Source organism: Gorilla gorilla, chromosome 1 (genome assembly GCF_029281585.2).
Source record: "Gorilla gorilla gorilla isolate KB3781 chromosome 1, NHGRI_mGorGor1-v2.1_pri, whole genome shotgun sequence".
NCBI lineage: Eukaryota > Metazoa > Chordata > Mammalia > Primates > Hominidae > Gorilla > Gorilla gorilla.
The window spans coordinates 138,962,803-138,981,950 of NC_073224.2; the positions used below are offsets into that span (position 1 = coordinate 138,962,803).

The following is a 19,148-nucleotide window of genomic DNA, read 5'->3' on the forward strand; positions in this document are numbered from 1 at the left end:
AACTACAAACCACTGCTCAACGAAATAAAAGAGGACACAAACGAACAGAAGAACATTTCATGCTTGTGGATAGGAAGAATCAATATCATGAAAATGGCCATACTGCCCAAGGTAATTTATAGATTCAATACCATTCCCATCAAGCTACCAATGACTGTCTTCACAGAATTGGAAAAAACTACTTGAAAGTCCATATGGAACCAAAAAAGAGCCCGCATTGCCAAGACAATCCTAAGCAAAAAGAACAAAGCTGGAGGCATCACGTTACCTGACTTCAAACTACAGTAACCAAAACAGCATGGTACTGGTACCAAAACAGAGATATAGACCAATGGAACAGAACAGAGGCCTCAGAAATAATACCACACATCTACAACCATCTGATCTTTGACAAACCTGACAAAAACAAGAAATGGGGAAAGGATTCCCTATTTAATAAATGGTGCTGGGAAAACTGGCTAGCCATATGTAGAAAGCTGAAACTGGATCCTTTCCTTACACCTTATACAAAAATTAATTCAAGATGGATTAAAGACTTAAATGTTAGACCTAAAACCATAAAACCCCTAGAAGAAAACCTAGGCAATACCATTCAGGACATAAGCATGGGCAAGGACTTCATGACTAAAACACCAAAAGCAATGGCAACAAAAGCCAAAACAGACAAATGAGATCTAATTAAACTAAAGAGCTTCTGCACAGCAAAAGAAACTACCATCAGAGTGAACAGGCAACCTACAGAATGGAAGAAAATTTTTGCAATCTACCCATCTGACAAAGGGCTAATATCCAGAATCTACAATGAACTTAAAACAAATTTACAAGAAAAGAACAACCCCATCAAAAAGTGGGAGAAGGATATGAACAGACATTTCTCAAAAGAAGACATTTATGCAGCCAACGGACACATGAAAAAATGCTCATCATCACTGGCCATCAGAGAAATGCAAATCACAACCACAATGAGATACTATCTCATGCCAGTTAGAATGGCGATCACTAAAAAGTCAGGAAACAACAGATGTTGGAGAGGTTGTGGAGAAATAGGAACGCTTTTACACTGTTGGTGAGAGTGTAAATTAGTTCAACCATTGTGGAAGACAATGTAGCGATTCCTCAAGGATCTAGAACTAGAAATACCACTTGACCCAGTGATCCCACAAAGGATTATAAATCATGCTACTATAAAGACACATGCACACGTATGTTTATTGTGGCACTATTCACAATAGCAGACTTGGAACCAACCCAAATGTCCATCAATGATAGACTGTATTAAGAAATTGTGGCACATATACACCGGGGAGTAGGGGGCGGGGGGAGGGATAGCATTAGGAGAAATACCTAATGTAAATGAGGAGTTGATGGGTACAGCAAACCAACATGGCACATGCATACCTATTTAACAAACCTGCAAATTGTGCATATGTACCCTAGAACTTAAAGTATAACAAAATAAAAAATAAATTAAAAAACTAAAGAACCAAAAGGAGCCAATTTTTTTTTCTTTTTGCAGCTAGTAAGTTAAGTTAAAAAATCTCAATATGCTTTTCACTTTTTTGACTTACTTTTCTTTGAAGGGCTAAATATGTGGATGATTCCAAAGTCAAAAATATTTTAAAAACATATTCTGTCTGGGTATGGTGTCTCACACCTATAATCCCAGCACTTTGGGAGACTGAGGAGGGTGGATTTCTTGAGTCCAGGAGTTTGAGACCAGCCTGGACAACATGGCAAAACCCCATCTCTACAAAAATTAGCCAGGCGTGGTGGTGTGCACCTGTAGTCCTAGCTACTTAGGAGACTGAAGTAGGAGGATGGCTTGAGGCCAGGAGGCAGATGCTGCAGAGACTGTGCCACTGCCCTCACTCTAGCCTGGGCGACAGAGCCAGACCCTGTCTCGAAAAAATATATAAATAAAATAAAATGAAAATTCAAAGTCTCACTTCTAATCCCTTTCCTCTGCCTAAAAGATAACTATATTTGCCTTTGATTTATTCTTCCAGTGTTTCTTTTCAAAATTATGTGAAAACATTTAGATTATATGCATGTCTCTTCTTCTTATATAAAAGGTAGCAGTGCTTTTATATAGCTTATGCTATAAACCTATATATCATGTGCTACATATTAAGTGCTATCTTGTTTTCTTAATAATATTCTTGAAAATCATACCACATTACCACATAAAGATCATCTTTATTCTCCTTTTTAAGGTTGCACAGAACTGCTTTACTGATGATGTAATATTACAAAATACATATTTGGTCTTTGACCCCATTTCCTGACATACAGCTCTTAAAATCCTTGGACTCTCTAAAGTGATGTCTTTCTAATGAGTTGACTGATGGCTGGCAGCCTGTAGGTAGCTTCGGGATGTGGGCTGGTCATGCAGAAAGATCAAGGCATGATTAGAAAGATCCAGATAGGGAGAGCGGCTGAAGGTTAAGTTGATCACCAATGGCCAATTAATCAATCATGCCTATGTAATGAAGCCTCCATAAAAACCCAAAAGGAAAGGGTTTGGGAAGCTTCCAGATAGCTGAAGACATGAAGTTTCCTGGAGTGTGGCTCACCTAGAAATGACATGGAAGCTCTGTCCTTCCCCCATACCTCACCCCATGCATCTCTTCATCTGTATCCTTTGTTATATCCTTTATAATAAGCTAGTAAACATGATTCCCTGCGTTCTGTGAGCTGCTTTAGCAAATTAATCGAATCCAAGGAGGGGGTTGTGGGATCCCCAGTTTATAGCCGGTCAGTCAGAAGCACAGGCAAACTAACCTGGGGTTTGCAAATGGCATCAGAAGTGGGATCCCTCAACCTGTGAGATCTCACACTGTCTCTAGGCAGTGTCAGAATTGAACTGAATTAAAGGATACTCAGCTACTGTCTGCTGGAGAACCGATTGTGTGAAAATAAGTAATTCAAAATCTAAGCTGTTGGAACTTCAAAATATTTTGAGCCTTAAAGGAATGTGATTATAGGACCTCAGTCACATAACAGGGAACTGTAACCACTGTTTCTCTGATTAGACTTGCCTTCTCTCTTACCCACATAGTTTTATAAAATGTTGTAAGTGATTAAAGGGCACCTAGACAGCCCCATTCTCTCTTCACTGTAGATTAACTGCCCTTTTACTTTTTTCATACACAGACTATCATGTCTAAGACGAAATGTTAAAAACACTCTTTTAAATTGAAAAGGAAATGAAAGCAAGCTGTAACTCATTAGATTGTTGTAACTCATAAACCAGCCTTGCATAGAAAATGCTATAACCCTAATACATTTGTTTTCTGCCTGTATAAGCAAGAACTTAACTTTTAATTTGGGAGCACAGACTCCATTTCTCTGGAGTTTGTGTTTCCCAGATGGCCATTCTCAGCTTTTCACTTGAATAAAGCTAGACTCTGATTCTTTCGATTATTTCAGGTTAACACTTGCTTGGTGTCTGGGGAAAAAACCCCACACATTTCACAGAAGTCTACTGTGTTGATTGTTGCTGGGTGAGAGAACAGAAAAAGCACTTTGAGTGTTTTTTCCATAGAGATGGCCATTTGTGTTCTTTCCAATCTTTTGCTATTACAAATAAAGGCACAAAGAATGACTTTACAGATATGTTCTTTTATATTTTTTGCAAATTTGCCTTTGGGATATATTCCCAAAAGTGTGATTGCTTAATTAAAGGTATATGCATATTTAATTTTGCTAGACATTGCCCAATTCCTCTGAGTTAATACTATTCTCATTCCTATCAGCAAAGTATGAAAGTACCTATTTTACCCATAGCCTTGCCAAAAGATTATGCAAACCTTTGGACATTTATCTACTGATGGGTAAGAAGTGGTGTCTCAATGCAGTTTTAATTTCTATTTCTTCCTTATACGTTGAGCTAAACTACTCTTCTAAAAGTTGTTTGTGCTTCCTGCCAGAGGATGCCGTCAAGGAGGCATTGTTAAAATCTCTCTTCCCACTGCCGTCATGTCGCAGTCAGTTTTCTAAAGAGCCCGAACAGCTGTGGAAGCTCTTCATTGTCATTGGAGGGTTGAGCTTTGAAACAAAGCTGAGGAAGATCTGAGGAGCCATTCCCAGCAATGGGGAACACTCACAGAGTGTGTGGTAATGGGAGATCCAAACACCAAGCACTCCAGGGGCCTTGGGTTTGTCACGTATGCCACTCCAGGGGCTTTGGGTTTGTCACGTATGCCACTGTGGAAGAGGTAGATGCAGTCATGAATGCAAAGCTACACAAGGTGGATGGAAGAGTTGTGGAACCAAAGAGAGCTGTCTCAAGAGAAGACTCTCAAAGACCAGTGCCCACTTAACTGTGAAAAAGATATTTGTTGCTGGCATTAAAGAGTATACTGAAGAACATCACCTAAGAGATTATTTTGAACAGTATGGAAAAACTGAAGTGATTGAAATCATGACTGACCAAGGCAATGGCAAGAAAAAAGGCTTTGCCTTTCTAAGCATGACTGTGGATAAGATTGTCATTCTGAAATACCATACTGTGAATGGCCACAATTGTGAAATTAGGGAAGCTGTGTCAAATCAAGAGATGCCTAGTGCTTCATCTAGCCGAAAAGGGTGAAGTGCTTCTGAAAACTTTGGTGGTGGTTGTGGAGGTGGTTTTGGTGGGAATGGCAATTTTGGTTGTGGTGGAAACTTTAGTGGTCATGGTGGCTTTGGTGGTAGCTCTGGTGGTGGTGGATATGGTGGCAGTGGGATGGTTAAAATGGATTTTGTAATAATGGAAGCAAATTTGGAGGCGCTGAAAGCTACAATGATCTTGGCAATTACAACAGTCTTCAAATTCTGGACCCATGAAGGAAGGAAACTTCGGTGGCAGAAGATCTGGCCCCTATGGTGGTAGAGGCAAATTCTTTGCTAAACTATGAAACCAAGGTGGCTGTGGCAGTTCCAATAGCTGCAGAAGCTATGGCAGTAGCAGAAGATTTTAATTACTACTAGGAAATAAAGTTTAGCAGGAGAGAAGAGCCAGAGAAGTGACAGGGAAACTACAGGTTACAACGGATTTGTGAATTCAGCCAAGCACAGTGGTGGCAGGGCCTAGCTGCTACAAAGAAGACATGTTTAGACAGTATTTGTGTATATGGGCAAAAAACATGAAAACTATATTTGTGATTAATTGTGTAACAATAACAGGTTATCTTAGTTTATGTTCTGTGGAAAGTGTAAAACAGTCTACTGAAGGGTTTTAATATAAGATTTTATTTTTTGCATCCATGCTGTTGATTGCTAAATGTTATAGTCCGATCATGACACTGAATGTGTCTTTAAAAATAAATTAATTAATCACATTAAATTTGTATTTCTTTTCCTGTAACTTAAATGAACTTATACTTTTACCCAGTTTTCTATCAGGAAGTTGGTCTCTTAATTAAATTACATTTTTATTTTTAGAAGCTCTCTTTATATTAGAAATGTTAGCCCTTCATGATCTAAGTGGCCAATACTTACTCTAATTTATTGTGTCTTGTGACTTTCCTTATGATGCTTTTTTCTTATGCCAAAATTCTTCTTTTTAAAAATGTAGCTTAATTCATTAATCTTTTCTCTTACTGATTTTCTAGTTTTGAGCCACAGCTACCCCTTAATATTCTCATGCTACTGTAAATAATTCAGCCATGCCTTCTTTTAATACTAGCATGGTTTCATGTTTTACTTTTAAAACACTAACCCATTTGAAATGTTTCCGGGTATATAGTATAACATAGAGCTCTAAATTTATCTTTTTTCAAATGGCTATCCAGTTTTTAGGGAAGCCATCTTTTTTCCACTGATTTGAGGTGGTCTTTATCATTAGTAAGCCACTATATATATATAAACCCATCTCTGGACATCCTAATCTGCTCCATTAGTCTTCTTGCTCTTTCAGGTATCTCATTATGTTCATTATAAAGGCTTTATATTTTACATCTTCTTTTCCAGGATTTACTTGGCTATTCCTCCTGTTTGTTTTTTCCTTATAAACTTTAAAATCAATTTTTACTATTTCCTCCTCAGAATAAAAGGACCTACTGGTATTTTTATTAGAATATTTTAAAACTTTTATAAATAAACACAAAAAGCATTGACATGTTGCTGTTTTTTTTTTTTTTTTTAAAGGAGTCTCGTTCTGTTGCCCAGGCTGGAGTGCAGTGGCACAATCTCAGCTCACTGCAAGCTCCACCTCCTGGGTTCATGCCATTCTCCTGCCTCAGCCTCTCAAGTAGCTGGGACTACAGGTGCCCACCACCATGCCCAGCTAATTTTTTGTATTTTTTTTTTAGTAGAGACAGGGTTTTACTGTGTTAGCCAGGTTGGTCTCGATCTCCTGACCTCGTGATCTGCCCACCCTGGCCTCCCAAAGTGCTGGGATTACAGGTGAGAGCCACCGCGCCCGGCCAGCTGATTCTTTAAAAATGTCATAGTTGACAAAAAAGGCTCTGTTCGAGTCTACTTCTGTGTTTTTTAAAGGGTTTAAATTCCTTGTGTAAATTTTACTCATTTAACCTCTACGTTATCTTTGTTGTTGCTACTGAAGAGGTGTCTTCTCTTTAATAACATCATTCAGTTGGAATTTGTTTATATACATAAAGAACATTGATTTTTGCATATCAATCTTATATCTGTAACTTTGCTAAATTGTCTGTCATAGTTTTCCCATCAACTTTCACGGGCTTTACAGACATATAATTATATACTTGGCATTAAAAAAACCATTGCTCCAATTTCTAAGTCTCAAATACTTTCTCTTGTCTAATGTTACTGGCTAATGATCACTAATACTATGTTAAATAGCAGAGGCAACAGAGAGAATCCTTGTCTAGTTCCCTACTTTGGTAGTAATGCCTCTAGTGTTATGCCTTAAGAAAGGGATTTAGACTTTAGGGCTGTGATGCATGTAATTTATCATGTTAAGGAATTATCTATTGATTTACACATGGCCATAAACATGGGAACAACAGACTCTGCAGACTACTAGAGAGAGGAGGGAGTGGGGGATGGGTTGAAAAACTACCTATTGGGTACTATACTCTCTACCTGGGTGCAATATACCCATGTAACAATCCTGCACATGTACCCCTTCTACCTAAAATAAAAGCTGAAATTGAGAGACAGAGACATTATTCCAGGTAAGCCTGATTTAATCAGATGCAAAGCCCTTAACAGATGGACTGGAGCTCTCCCTGAGATCAGATGCTCTCTTGCTGACCTTGGAAAGGTAAGCTGCTGTGTGTTACACAGCTGTAATGAAACAAATTCTGCCAACAGCCATATAAGCTTGCAAGATGACCCTGAGCCTCAGATGAAACTATGGCCCCAACCAACACTTCAGTTGCAGTCCTGTGAGACCCTGAACAGAGGAGCCAACTAAGCTGTGCCCAGACTCTTGATCACAGAAACTGTGAGATAATAAACGAGCATTGTTTTAAGCTGGAAAAATTGTGGCAATGTGTTATGCAGCAACAGAAAACTAATACATATGGCAATTCTTCAGTCTAGTAAAAAGAAACAAGTAAGTTTAACAAAGTGTGATAGGTGTTAGAAATGCTTAGGGCACAAAATAAAAAAACAGTTAATTCTATATAGTAGTTTACAACAGGCTTCACAAAGGAGATGCCCCTTGAGATGAATTTTATAAGAGGTATTCAAAAGGTAGACATTAGCTACCTATCAAAATCCCAGTAACATTTTTTTTCTAGAAATAGAAAAATCCATCTTAAAATTCCTATGGGATCTCAAGAAACCCATAATAGTCAAAACAATCTTGAAAAAGAACAAGGTTGCAGGTCTCACACTTCCTAATTTCAAGTTACTACAAAGCAATAGTAACAAAAACAGTGTGGCACTGACATAAAAACAGACATATAGACCACTGGGATAGAACAGACAGCCCAGAAATAAACTCTGACATATATGGTTAAATGGTTTTCAACACAGATGCCAAGGCAATTCAATGGGGAAAGGACAGACTTCTCAATAACTGGTGATGGGAAAACTGGATTTTTACATGCAAAAGAAGGAAGCTGGACCCTTACCTCACACCATATATAAAAATTAACTCAGAATAAAATGTAAGACCTAAAACTATAAAACTCTTAGAAGAAAATATAGGAGAAAGCTTCATGACATTGGTTTGGTTGATTTCTCAGATATGACACCAAAAGCTTAGGAAACAAAAGAAAAAACATGAAAATTAAGGCAAATCACGGAAAAAGAGAAAATATCTGCATATTATACATCTGATAAAGAGTTAATATCCAGAATATATAAAGAACACCCACAATTCAACAACAACAAACAATTTAAAAATGGACAAAGTACTTGGATAGATATTTTCCCAAAGATATACAAAATGGCCAATAAGTACAAGAAAAAATGTTCAACATCAGTAATCATTAGGGAAATGCAAATCAAAACAATAAGACCACTTGATACGTGTTACGTTAATGGGTTTTCTGGTAGATAAAAACAGAAACAAAAAAACAAAAATAAAAACAAAAACAAAACAAAACAGAAAATAACAAGTTTTGGAAAGCATGTGGAGAAATTACAACCCTTCTGCATTGTAGGTGAAAATGTAAAATGGTGTGGCAGCTATGGAAAAGAGCATGGCAGTTTCTCAAAAAATTAAAAACAGAATTACCATATGATCCAGCAATTCCACTTCCAAGTAAATACTCAGATGTTTAAATAAATAATTCAAAACCTCCCACAGATGTTTTGAATTATTGACACAAATTTGCAATTGAGCAGTTTCTTACATGGTTACATAGTATGTGTGTAGGTAGTAATAGCAGATTTTTATTTACTTTTAACATTGATTTATTTCTTAGGAATACTGAGAAGGTAAATAAATAATAAGAACATGTAAAATGCTAAGCAAAAATGAAGAGCTACACAGGCATTCCTACATACATAGATATAGATATAGATACAGATAATCTATGTGTATGAGTATGAGTAAATATACTAAATCTATAAGTATAGTATAAGTATTTACTTATACTAAATGTATAAGTAAATACTCAGAAGTGGAATTATTCAGTCTTAAAAAGAAAGGGTATTCTGACATATACTACAAAGTGAATGAAACTTGAGGACATTATTTTAAGTGAAATAAACTAGTCACAAAAGGCCAAATATTGTATGACTCTACTCTCATAAGGTACCACTTATATATGTCACAATTTCATAGAGACAGAAAAAATAGTGGTTGCTAGGGGCTGAGGTGCAGGGTGAATTGGGAGTTATTGCTTAATGGTTACAGAATTTCAGTTCTGCAACATGAAAAGAGTTCTGTGGATGGACGGCAGTGATGGCAGCACAACAATGTGACTGTACTTAATGCCACTGAACTGTATACTTAACAGTGATTAAGATGGTAAATTTTATGTTATGCTTATCACAATTATTTTGAAAAGGTAGACATTAGTAGGCAAGATTTTCTAAGGAAAAGATACTTGGTGAGCAGAGATACAGAGGTATAAGCTAACTTAACATGCTCTAAAAAGTGCAAACAATTTGGTACCACTGAGACTTAGGGCAGGAGTCTTCAAATTAGAGTACATATAGGAGTGTGTACTACATTTCACTAATCACAAAAAAATACCCTTGGGGATACCCATATACTTTCTGAAAGACGTTTAGAATAGTTATAAGAGAATAAAATATCAGATCCTCCACTTCCACAGGTACTCATTCCAAAACTGACAAGACACCAGACTGAGACAATTGGTCTAGTAAATTAGTAAGTTCTCTATTGCTCCCCTCCCATTTCACAATTACCACTTCAGCCACTTGACAAAAGAAAAGCATGTAATTCACCCATAGAAAATACTACTATGGTAAACTGTGCCAGAGTTTGAAAATCACTGGAGTAGAAAAAAAAAAAGAAAAACGAAAAGAAGACAATTTGAAATATTGGTATCTGGTAAGCCTTTAATAAAAGCCTTTGTCTCTGCTCATAAACTGAGGTATAGTTTTATGGCTTCTCTGTTTTATGTAATTCCTATTAAGGGCAAAGAGTGGTATTAGGAACAAGGTATTCTGGCCCATATATTAGGAACGTTCTGAGTTCAGACATATTGTAAAGTGGGATGACTAAAGTAATGATAGGTTTAGTAATAATCCCTCTTCTATTGTCCCCCAGATACTGACAAAGAATATGTCACTCCTGAGAGAAGTCCCAAGAAACCTTTGTCAAACAATAGTAAAAACCTGTATCTCTTTAATGTCATTTATTTACACAATATACAGACCTTAAAAAAAGCTATTAATTTTTTTAGAGGAAAGCTGGGAGTATTGGTTAAAAAACAGTAAACAGCTTGAACAATTCCAAGCCATCATCAAAGTTGGCTTTAAAAACGTCATATAAAGTATTGTCACTCACTATGATAGTTAAGAAATCACATTTGATAGTGATTATTCCAGTGTATAGGTGATAGCCAAAAATAAGTTAGTCACCAAGTCTATCACTATAGCTCCATTCCCTATTCCAACACCACTCTGCTTCATAAAATGCATAAAATGGCAGAAGACACACTTCACCAGATTGTAGCAAAAATCGTAAAAAGAACTAGTTTTGGTTTCTGAAAAGTTTAAACTGACTTGCATTAAGCACTGGATGTAACTATTAGAAACATACCAGAATTCATGCCTATAAAAAGTACTATGTGAGGAACCCAGGTTTTGATGCAGTCAAAAGACGGTTGTCATTTGTGTAACTGAAAAATGAAGCAAGACTTTCTCTGACAGAAAGAACTTTCTCTGAAAGTATGATTTGACTGATTGGGTTGACAATGAAGGCTAGTTCTGACAATTAGGTTATATAGAGGGTATTTCTAAAAATAAATAAGCTAAATTTGTAGTGCGAAGGCTTTGATTAGCATATATTAAACACAAATAGTTTGAAGCTTCAAATATGAGCTAAAAATAGAAAATCATGGCACTGAATTTTTTTTTCTTTTTGTGGGACAGAGTCTTGGTCTGTCACCAGGCTGGAATGCAGTGGCAGTGGCGTGATCACGACTCACTGCAGCCTCGACTTCCCAAGCTCAAGCAATCCTCCCACAGATGTTCTGAATTATTGACAAAAACTTGCAATTGAGCAGTTTCTTACATGGGTACATAGTATGTCTGTAGGTAGTAATAGCAGATTTTTATTTGCTTTTAACATTGATTTATTTCTCAGCAATACTGAGAAGGTAAGTAAATTACAAGAACATGTAAAATGCTAAGCAAAAATGAAAAGCTACACAAGCATTCCTACATACATTTATATATATATATATATATATATATATAGGTATTGATATAGATACAGATAATCTATGTGTATCCTCACTAGATGTGTTCTGCTTCTTCCATTTACACAGAGATAGTTTAAATAGTTTCTTAGGAAAATATTATATTTCCACACCTTAAGAAGATGTAACTCTGACTTCCTTATTCTTTTTACCATAATATGAAAATATCTAAGCAGTTTATCTGGATAATAGAGCAAAGAAAAGATGACAGTCCTATATTCTTATAGTTCATAACCTAAATGGCCCCTTATTGCCTTCTCTAAGTGTGCAATATTTAATTTCTACTTTCTAGTAATCTCTGTTCTCAGGTCCTGATAACTTCCTGTCTCTATATCCTTGAAGTAGGCCATACTCTGAGAATTCTTATTTTCCATTATTAGCCTTGGCTTTTAACATGCTAAAGGTATCATGTGTAAACACTCCATGAAGTGGTACTTATTTGTACAACCATGAAAATTAGAATAAAGTCAAAAATCCACACTTGAGAAAACAGAGGGGTCCAGAAACTTGAGTGTCACAAAGCCAGAACCATAAGTCAAGCCTGCTGAATCTCAATCTAGGTCACCAAAATTCCACAAATATTACTGTGCACCAAGCACAATGATACAAAGCTGAACAAGACCAGTCCTATGCTCATGTACTGGTATGTACACGTATGTATATAGAGATACACTATGCCACCATTTATGAAAACAATAACTTGATAAATTTAAAGGTTAAAAACAAACGGTTTAGAAATGGAAGAAAAGGCTTCATGGAAGAAACAGTATTAGAACTGAACCTTAAAGAATTGTTAGGACATGCCTCCAGCAAAGACTTGGAACCAACCCAAAGGTCCAACAATGATAGACTGGATTAAGAAAATGTGGTACATATACACCATGGAATACTATGCAGCCATAAAAAAGGATGAGTTCATGTCCTTTGTAGGGACATGGATGAAGCTGGAAACCACCATTCTCAGCAAACTATCGCAAGGACAAAAAACCAAACACCGCACGTTCTCACTCATAGGTGGGGATTGAACAATGAGAACACTTGGACACAGGAAGGGGAACATCACACACCGGGGCCTGTAGTAGGGTGGGGGGAGTGGGGAGGGATAGCATTAGGAGATATACCTAATGTAAATGACGAGTTAATGGGTGCAGCACACCAACATGGCACATGTACACATATGTAACAAACCTGCATGTTGTGCACATGTACCCTAGAACTTAAAGTATAATAAAAAAATTTTAAAAAAAATTGTTAGGACAGTGATGGGAATCATGAGGAAGAAAGGCATCAAGATAAGAATACTATGAGCAAAGGTACAGGGGCAGCAAAGTATAGAGAGTATCTTCCATAAATAACAAGTGATAAAGCTAAAAAAAATTGTGGTGGCCAGGCACGGTGGCTCACACCTGTAATCCCAGCACTTTGGGAGGCCGAGGCAGGCAGATCACGAGGTCAGGAGATCAAGACCATCCTGGCCAACATGGTGAAACCCCATCTCTACTAAAAATACAAAAATTAGCTGGGTGTGGTGGTGCATGCCTGTAATCCCAGCTACTCGGGAGGCTGAGGCAGGAGAATCCCCTGAACCAGGGAGGCAGAGTTTGCAGTGAGCCGAGATTGCGCCACAGCACTCTAGCCTGGCGACAGAGCGAGACTCCGTCTCAAAAAAAAAAAAAAAAAAAAAAAAAAGAAAAAGAAAAAGAGTGGTATAATATATACAAACTGCTATGGAAAATAACTGGCTGGAAGGGAGGTTGGGGCAGATGACAGAGCTCTTTAACCATAAGATTTATTCTGTAAACAGAGATAAGACATCAACAATTTTAGAAGAGGGGGCCCTTGATTAAATTACCATCTATACTGTACCTTGTTCATTTTTATAGTCTAGCTCTGTATTGTGTTTATTTGTGTATAGGTTTCTCTCTCTCGTATTACTTGGTGAGATCTTTGTATTCCACTTCTCTAGAACACTCTAACACACTCCCAGTAAGTTTCCTTAAATAAACCTACACAAACCAAGCAATCCCATATCAAACAATGATAAGGCATAAATAAAAAGGAAAAAGTGTTGACTTGATTTTTAATCACAGACCTACACATATATACCATCATTAGATTATAAATTACTAACGTATATATCTAGTTATATTACACCACTCACATTTCTATTTTTCATGCTTTGTAATATAAATATCAGTTGCAAACCACAAAAAGGCCATATTAAGCAGTTTCTTATTTATTTATTTATTTATTTATTTATTTATTTATTTATTTTTGAGACAGAGTCTTGCTCTGTCGCCCAGGCTGAAGTGCAGTGGCGCAATCTCGGCTCACTGCAACCTCCACCTCCCAGGTTCAAGCGATTCTCCTGCCTCAGCCTCCCAAGTAGCTGGGATTACAGATGTGTGCCACCACACCTGGCTAATTTTTATATTTTTAGTAGAGATGGGGTTTCACCATGTTGGCCAGGTTGGTCTCAAACTCGTGACCTCAGGTGATCTACCCGCCTCGGCCTCCCAAAGTGCTGGGATTACAGGCATGAGCAACCGCGCCCAGCCATTAAGCAGTTTCTTATGGGACTAACCGTTCTAAAACTTTTGTGGAAAAGGCATAACACTCTGATTTTTAAATTTCTTCCTTCATTTTAGCTTTTATACTCCAATAAAGTCAATGATGAAACATACAACATTTCTTAGAAAAACTACAGTTCAAATATAGCAACAACAAAAATGGTAGGGTTAGATTAAAAGCAGAAACAGCACATTCTGGTGTTTGTACACAGCTCTTCTTATTTGACTTTTAGAGGAGTTTTTGGCTTTAGGGTAAAGGAAAAAATAATACAGTATGCTTGATGTTTAAAAGAAACCAAATACATTTCAACAATGAATTCCTGAATAACTCTGATTGGAAGATGGTATCTCAGAACACTTTAACTCCAATTTACAAATACAGTTTACAAATAGACTCCTAATTTACAAATTGGTAGTATTTTAAGGTATTTTTAAGTTGGCTGTTTAAAAATCACCAATTTCCCACAAGAAACAATGCAAAAAGCAGTTAGGTTTTACAGTGAATATTTTAATAAGAGCACAGTACTAAACTCTGGTACTAAACTCTGGTAACTGAACAGTAAAAATAAAAAAAAAAAATACTCAGTGAGTTTCAAATAAGAGCATGGAAAATAAAATCCAGTATGCAATCCTAGTAACCAAAAACCCTGCTCCCTCTTCATTGGCCAGGAGATAACCTTATCTCTAATACTAGCAGTTACAACCTTTTGGAGGCATTGACAGTTAAGGCATATTTACGAATTGTGCATGTGTGTGTTTATGTGTGTAGTAATGTAATGGCAGAGAGAGGAAATGAGTTGAGATTTTGCTTAAGTCAGGAATTTTTTAAATATACTTAATGGCGGTTTATTGGTAGTTGTACTGAATTAATACCTGATACTGTATCCTCAGATCCTAAGAAAGTGTTGAGGACAAAGCAGATGTTTCAATGAAAACTACTGAATTTTTGCTGAATGATATTCTTACATAATTAGGTTCTTAAGTTCAAAATTCTGTTTACCATTACTATGCTCACTGTGTTCTTTCCAGTATTATAAAATCCTCTGCCAGCCTTTAACTAGGGTTCCTCATCTGAACCAATGAACACAGAAAATGATTTTAGCGACTATTTCTCAATTCCCCCAAGGATAATACATAACTGTGCTTATCTAGATACACAGGTAAGAAGTTAATAATTCCATACAAATTGAGGCTTTATAGTATTAGGGTGTTCTTTCCCAATTGAGAAAGGCTGTTACACTAATCAGTTTTTATAAATGTTCTTACTATGATGGTTTTATGTATGATTAAAGAATACAATAACTATGCAATAATGTTCCCATATGTTCAATTTTACAATATGGGCACATATACAAGCAGCAAGTTAAAATCTTGGCAAACTGTTTATCTTAGTCCCCAAAAGTAATAGTTCACAAATTATAACCACTTGAAAGGCAAACCACAAAGGAAATTGTTAGGGAACACCCAAAAACAATTTTGAAAAAAGTAAAATCTCTAGAATTTGTCATATGGTAACTTTCTACATACTAAAAAAAAAAATGCTTACTTTTTACTTAATACAGGCCACAAATTTATTCTATTCAACTCTTTCTATTTAAATAGGAAATCAACAAGATTTATCAAAATCAGTACAGGGTCTAAATCCTATATTCATGAACAATGATGATTTCTTATAATTAAGAATTTCAAGTTTATAATTTTGTTTCCATTAGTATACATTCTATTTCATACAGACCATTATTTATCATTTCTAAAGTCTGTACCTCAGTTTGCCTCTAAAAATTTGTTTCCTCTAAAATTAAGCTGCTATTTTAAAACTTTTTAGACCTAACAAAAAGACTTGTTTTTGGTTAAAAAGCTTTTCTTTGTACTTACAAATGATTTTGTGGTATATATATATATATATATATATATATATATATATAAAAGTACAAAGCACCACAAGATGGTAACTGGTGAGTTGCAGAAAATTGATTTTTTAAAAAAATCTAGCAAGGCTTCAGAAATATCACACCAGTAACAAAGTGTATTTCTATATCCTGCTTAGTTTTATAATTATCCATCATGCATAGGTAACCCTTTCATTTAAGTGAATAAAAAAAAATCAAGCTACAGATCTATGTAAATTGCCTCATCTCTAAACTGCAGTGAGATTCAAAGCTACAACTAATTGTTCAGATTTCTGCATTCTAAGTTATGAATTCATCTTCTATCCCAACTCACCTTAGGGAAAAAAGGAGCAGAACTACTCTGAAAGCTCTTACAGGAACCATATTTTCAGAAAATAAAAAATCACACTCTTACATGATATTCATTCTCCTGTTTTTCATTGCAAAACAAAATTCATCAGAATACAACTCAGTTTTACCCCAAAATTTATTATCACCCTTTGTCTGTGTAGAAAATGTTGAAAAAAAAAAACCTGTCTTTTTCTAAGAAATCACTTTCACTGTGGAAGTGAAAATGGAACGCTGGGCAACCTGGAAGGGACAGACATATATTTCCATGGCACGTTTTCAACTGAGCAGCAGTAGACCCAGAGAATTTAAAAGAAGTGCCACTATTTCTCTTGCTATTGATGAACTGCAAATACTGAATATATAAAAATTAATGGTAGGGGAAAATACTTCTTTATACTCTATTTAGTTGATTTTTAAAGAGTTTTCACTATTTCCTAAAATCAGGCAAATTTTTACCAATTTGAAAAACATCTCAGAGTGATCTCCTTGCAAATAGTTCTTTATCAGGTGTACATTTAAATAAATTCAGTTTGTTTTCTTTTTTAAATGAAAAAAATGCTGAACTAGAATTTCTTTATTTTGTACTTTGGAGCTACTTTTTAACTGACTTTCATTAAAAAACTTATGCTTTTTTAAAGTCTAAGTCCAAAATGTTACCATAGAGAAATTAGGCAAGAGATGTAATTTTAAAATTACACTACCCAGAGAGAGCCAATTAACATTCTGGGAAATATATTCTCTATATATATGAATGCTAATTGGGATCTGGTGTGTACACGCACGCACACATGCACACACACACACACACTCTCTCTATATAGTTTCTCCCTCATACATGTAAAGATAAATGCGTAGTTTAGACACAGACCTTTTACAAGAATTTTTCTTATGTGTTGCTCTGTACCTTGTTGTCATTTATTACCATTGAATCTAAGCCTTTGCTGACAACTTAGTCATCCAAAACTTAATATTGACTTAAAATAATAAATATACTATTACCTTTCATCTGAAACCTGTGAATGCTCTCTGATGCTGACCAAGCTTAACAATCTACATATAGTAGAAGTTCAATAATTTTTTTAAAAATGTCCCTAAAAATGATTGTAAAGAAATACTGCTAACAGTGGTTATGTGACCTCTGCGTGTTGTGATCCTAGTTTTTCTTTACTTCATATGCTTTCCACTATTTTCAAAATTTTCTACCATGATCATATTTTATAATCAGAAAACTATTAAAAATTTTCTTACAAAGAATATGTCATATGCATAATACAAACAAAAATATTATGAAAAACAAAATAAAACAAAAGAATCTCAGAATAAAAGAAAAAATCCAAAAGAAAACCCACAAAAATATTAACATGGGTCTCTTATGGTAATTTTTCCTTATCTTTTTCTATATTTTACCAAGTTTCTTTGTCAACATAATTATTCCCATAATTTAAAAAAACTACTTTTAAATATGCAATTTCATTAAATCCTCAGCCTCTTCTCTAAATAGCCACATAGCATGTTCATGCTCTACCTGAAAACTGACCAATGGAGGGCACTGTCTTCCCTACAGCACTATTAAGAAGCGCCGTTTTCTCTCCTACACTCCAGTACTGTCGGGGCTTGTGGTGAGGCAGATGTCCTTCTTGCTTGTCACTATCACTATTTATCACAGTTCCTACTACTTCTTCCCTACAGCACAGTTTCCTTAAGGCCCATGCCATTAGATCATTCCACCCTCTACCCATCTTGATTACCAGGGTTACAATTCCTGATTGCTCCCCTTCAGTCACTGAAAAATTTGGTAATGGGCTTATTATCTTTCCACCTCTACTCTTTTCATTATTCTTGATTTAAATTATCCATGTGGGCAATCCACCTATCATCAGGTCTCTATATGCTAAGCTTATCTTCTGCCCCTATAATCACACCTTAAGCCTTAAGATCTCAATTCCAAATATCTCGTAATCTGAACAACCCTTTCTATTTCTGGATCAATTCCCCTAATACCTCCACTCTTAATACTTCTTCCCAAACAGGGAAGATAGGCTCAGTGGATTAGACTGACCCTATCTTAGGCCACTAAGTGGATTAGACCACTGAACCTAACACTTTTTTTTTTAAAGCATGCATCAATTACCTTTATATCTTAATTTCTCACCACTCTAATCCCTGCCTTGCCCCTTTCTCACTGTCAGTACTCACCTGACAAAACCCCAAACCTGTTAAATCCAACTCTCTGTCTATTCCATACCTCTTACCAAGTAGCTGAACAAGACTGAAGAAAAACACAACTATTCTGGTTGTTTGCACTTTAAATTCATGACCACAAACCTCAAAGTGGGCCCTCTGTGCTGCCAGGCAATCACACTGCTCCCCTTTACAGCAAAAGGCTTTGAAAAGGAGTTGACTTAGTTGCTATCTCCATTTCCTCCCCTCCCATTCTCTCTTGAAGCTACTCTGTCTGATCAGGCTTTCATTCTCATCACTCTTCTTAGTCCCAGCAGCATTTAGCAGAGTTGATTAGTCCTTCCTGTTTAACAGGTTTCTTTACAAGGCTTCTAAAACAACATATGATTATATCTTTCTTCCCACCTCGCTGGTCATTCCACTTTACTCTTCTTGGTTGCACCTGCCTCCTGACCACCCCCAGGGCTCAGTTCTCAGGCCTCCCCTCCTCTATCAATACTCGGTCTCAGAACAAACTGTCTATTAAATATGGCTTTAAACAACATATATAATCTGATGACACCCAAATTTCTATCTTCCACCGCAACCTGCTCCCTGAACTCTAGAGATGCAGATATATAAACATGTATCTACCACTCTCTGCCCTGCTCATTGCGCTCCAGTTACACTGCCCTTCTTGTCATCCTTGTATCTGGCATCCTCCTGCCTCAGTGTGTTTATACTTGAAGTTCCCTCACCAGGGATATTCTTCCTCTGAACAGTCCCATATCCCTCTCCTCCACCATTTAGTCTCTGCTCCAATATTACCCTATGCAGAAGACTTTCCAAGCCCTTCTAAAATA

The 19,148-nt window shown here is 36.2% G+C and overlaps 1 protein-coding gene and 1 pseudogene across 2 annotated transcripts in view; one reads left to right on the forward strand and one right to left on the reverse strand.

Annotated features, from left to right (window-relative positions):
* SLC30A7 (solute carrier family 30 member 7) overlaps nt 1-19,148 on the reverse strand; it is a 100,647-nt gene that overhangs the window by 51,043 nt on the left and 30,456 nt on the right. The window lies entirely within an intron of this gene.
* On the forward strand, nt 3,830-4,961 carry LOC115933723 (heterogeneous nuclear ribonucleoprotein A1-like; annotated as a pseudogene).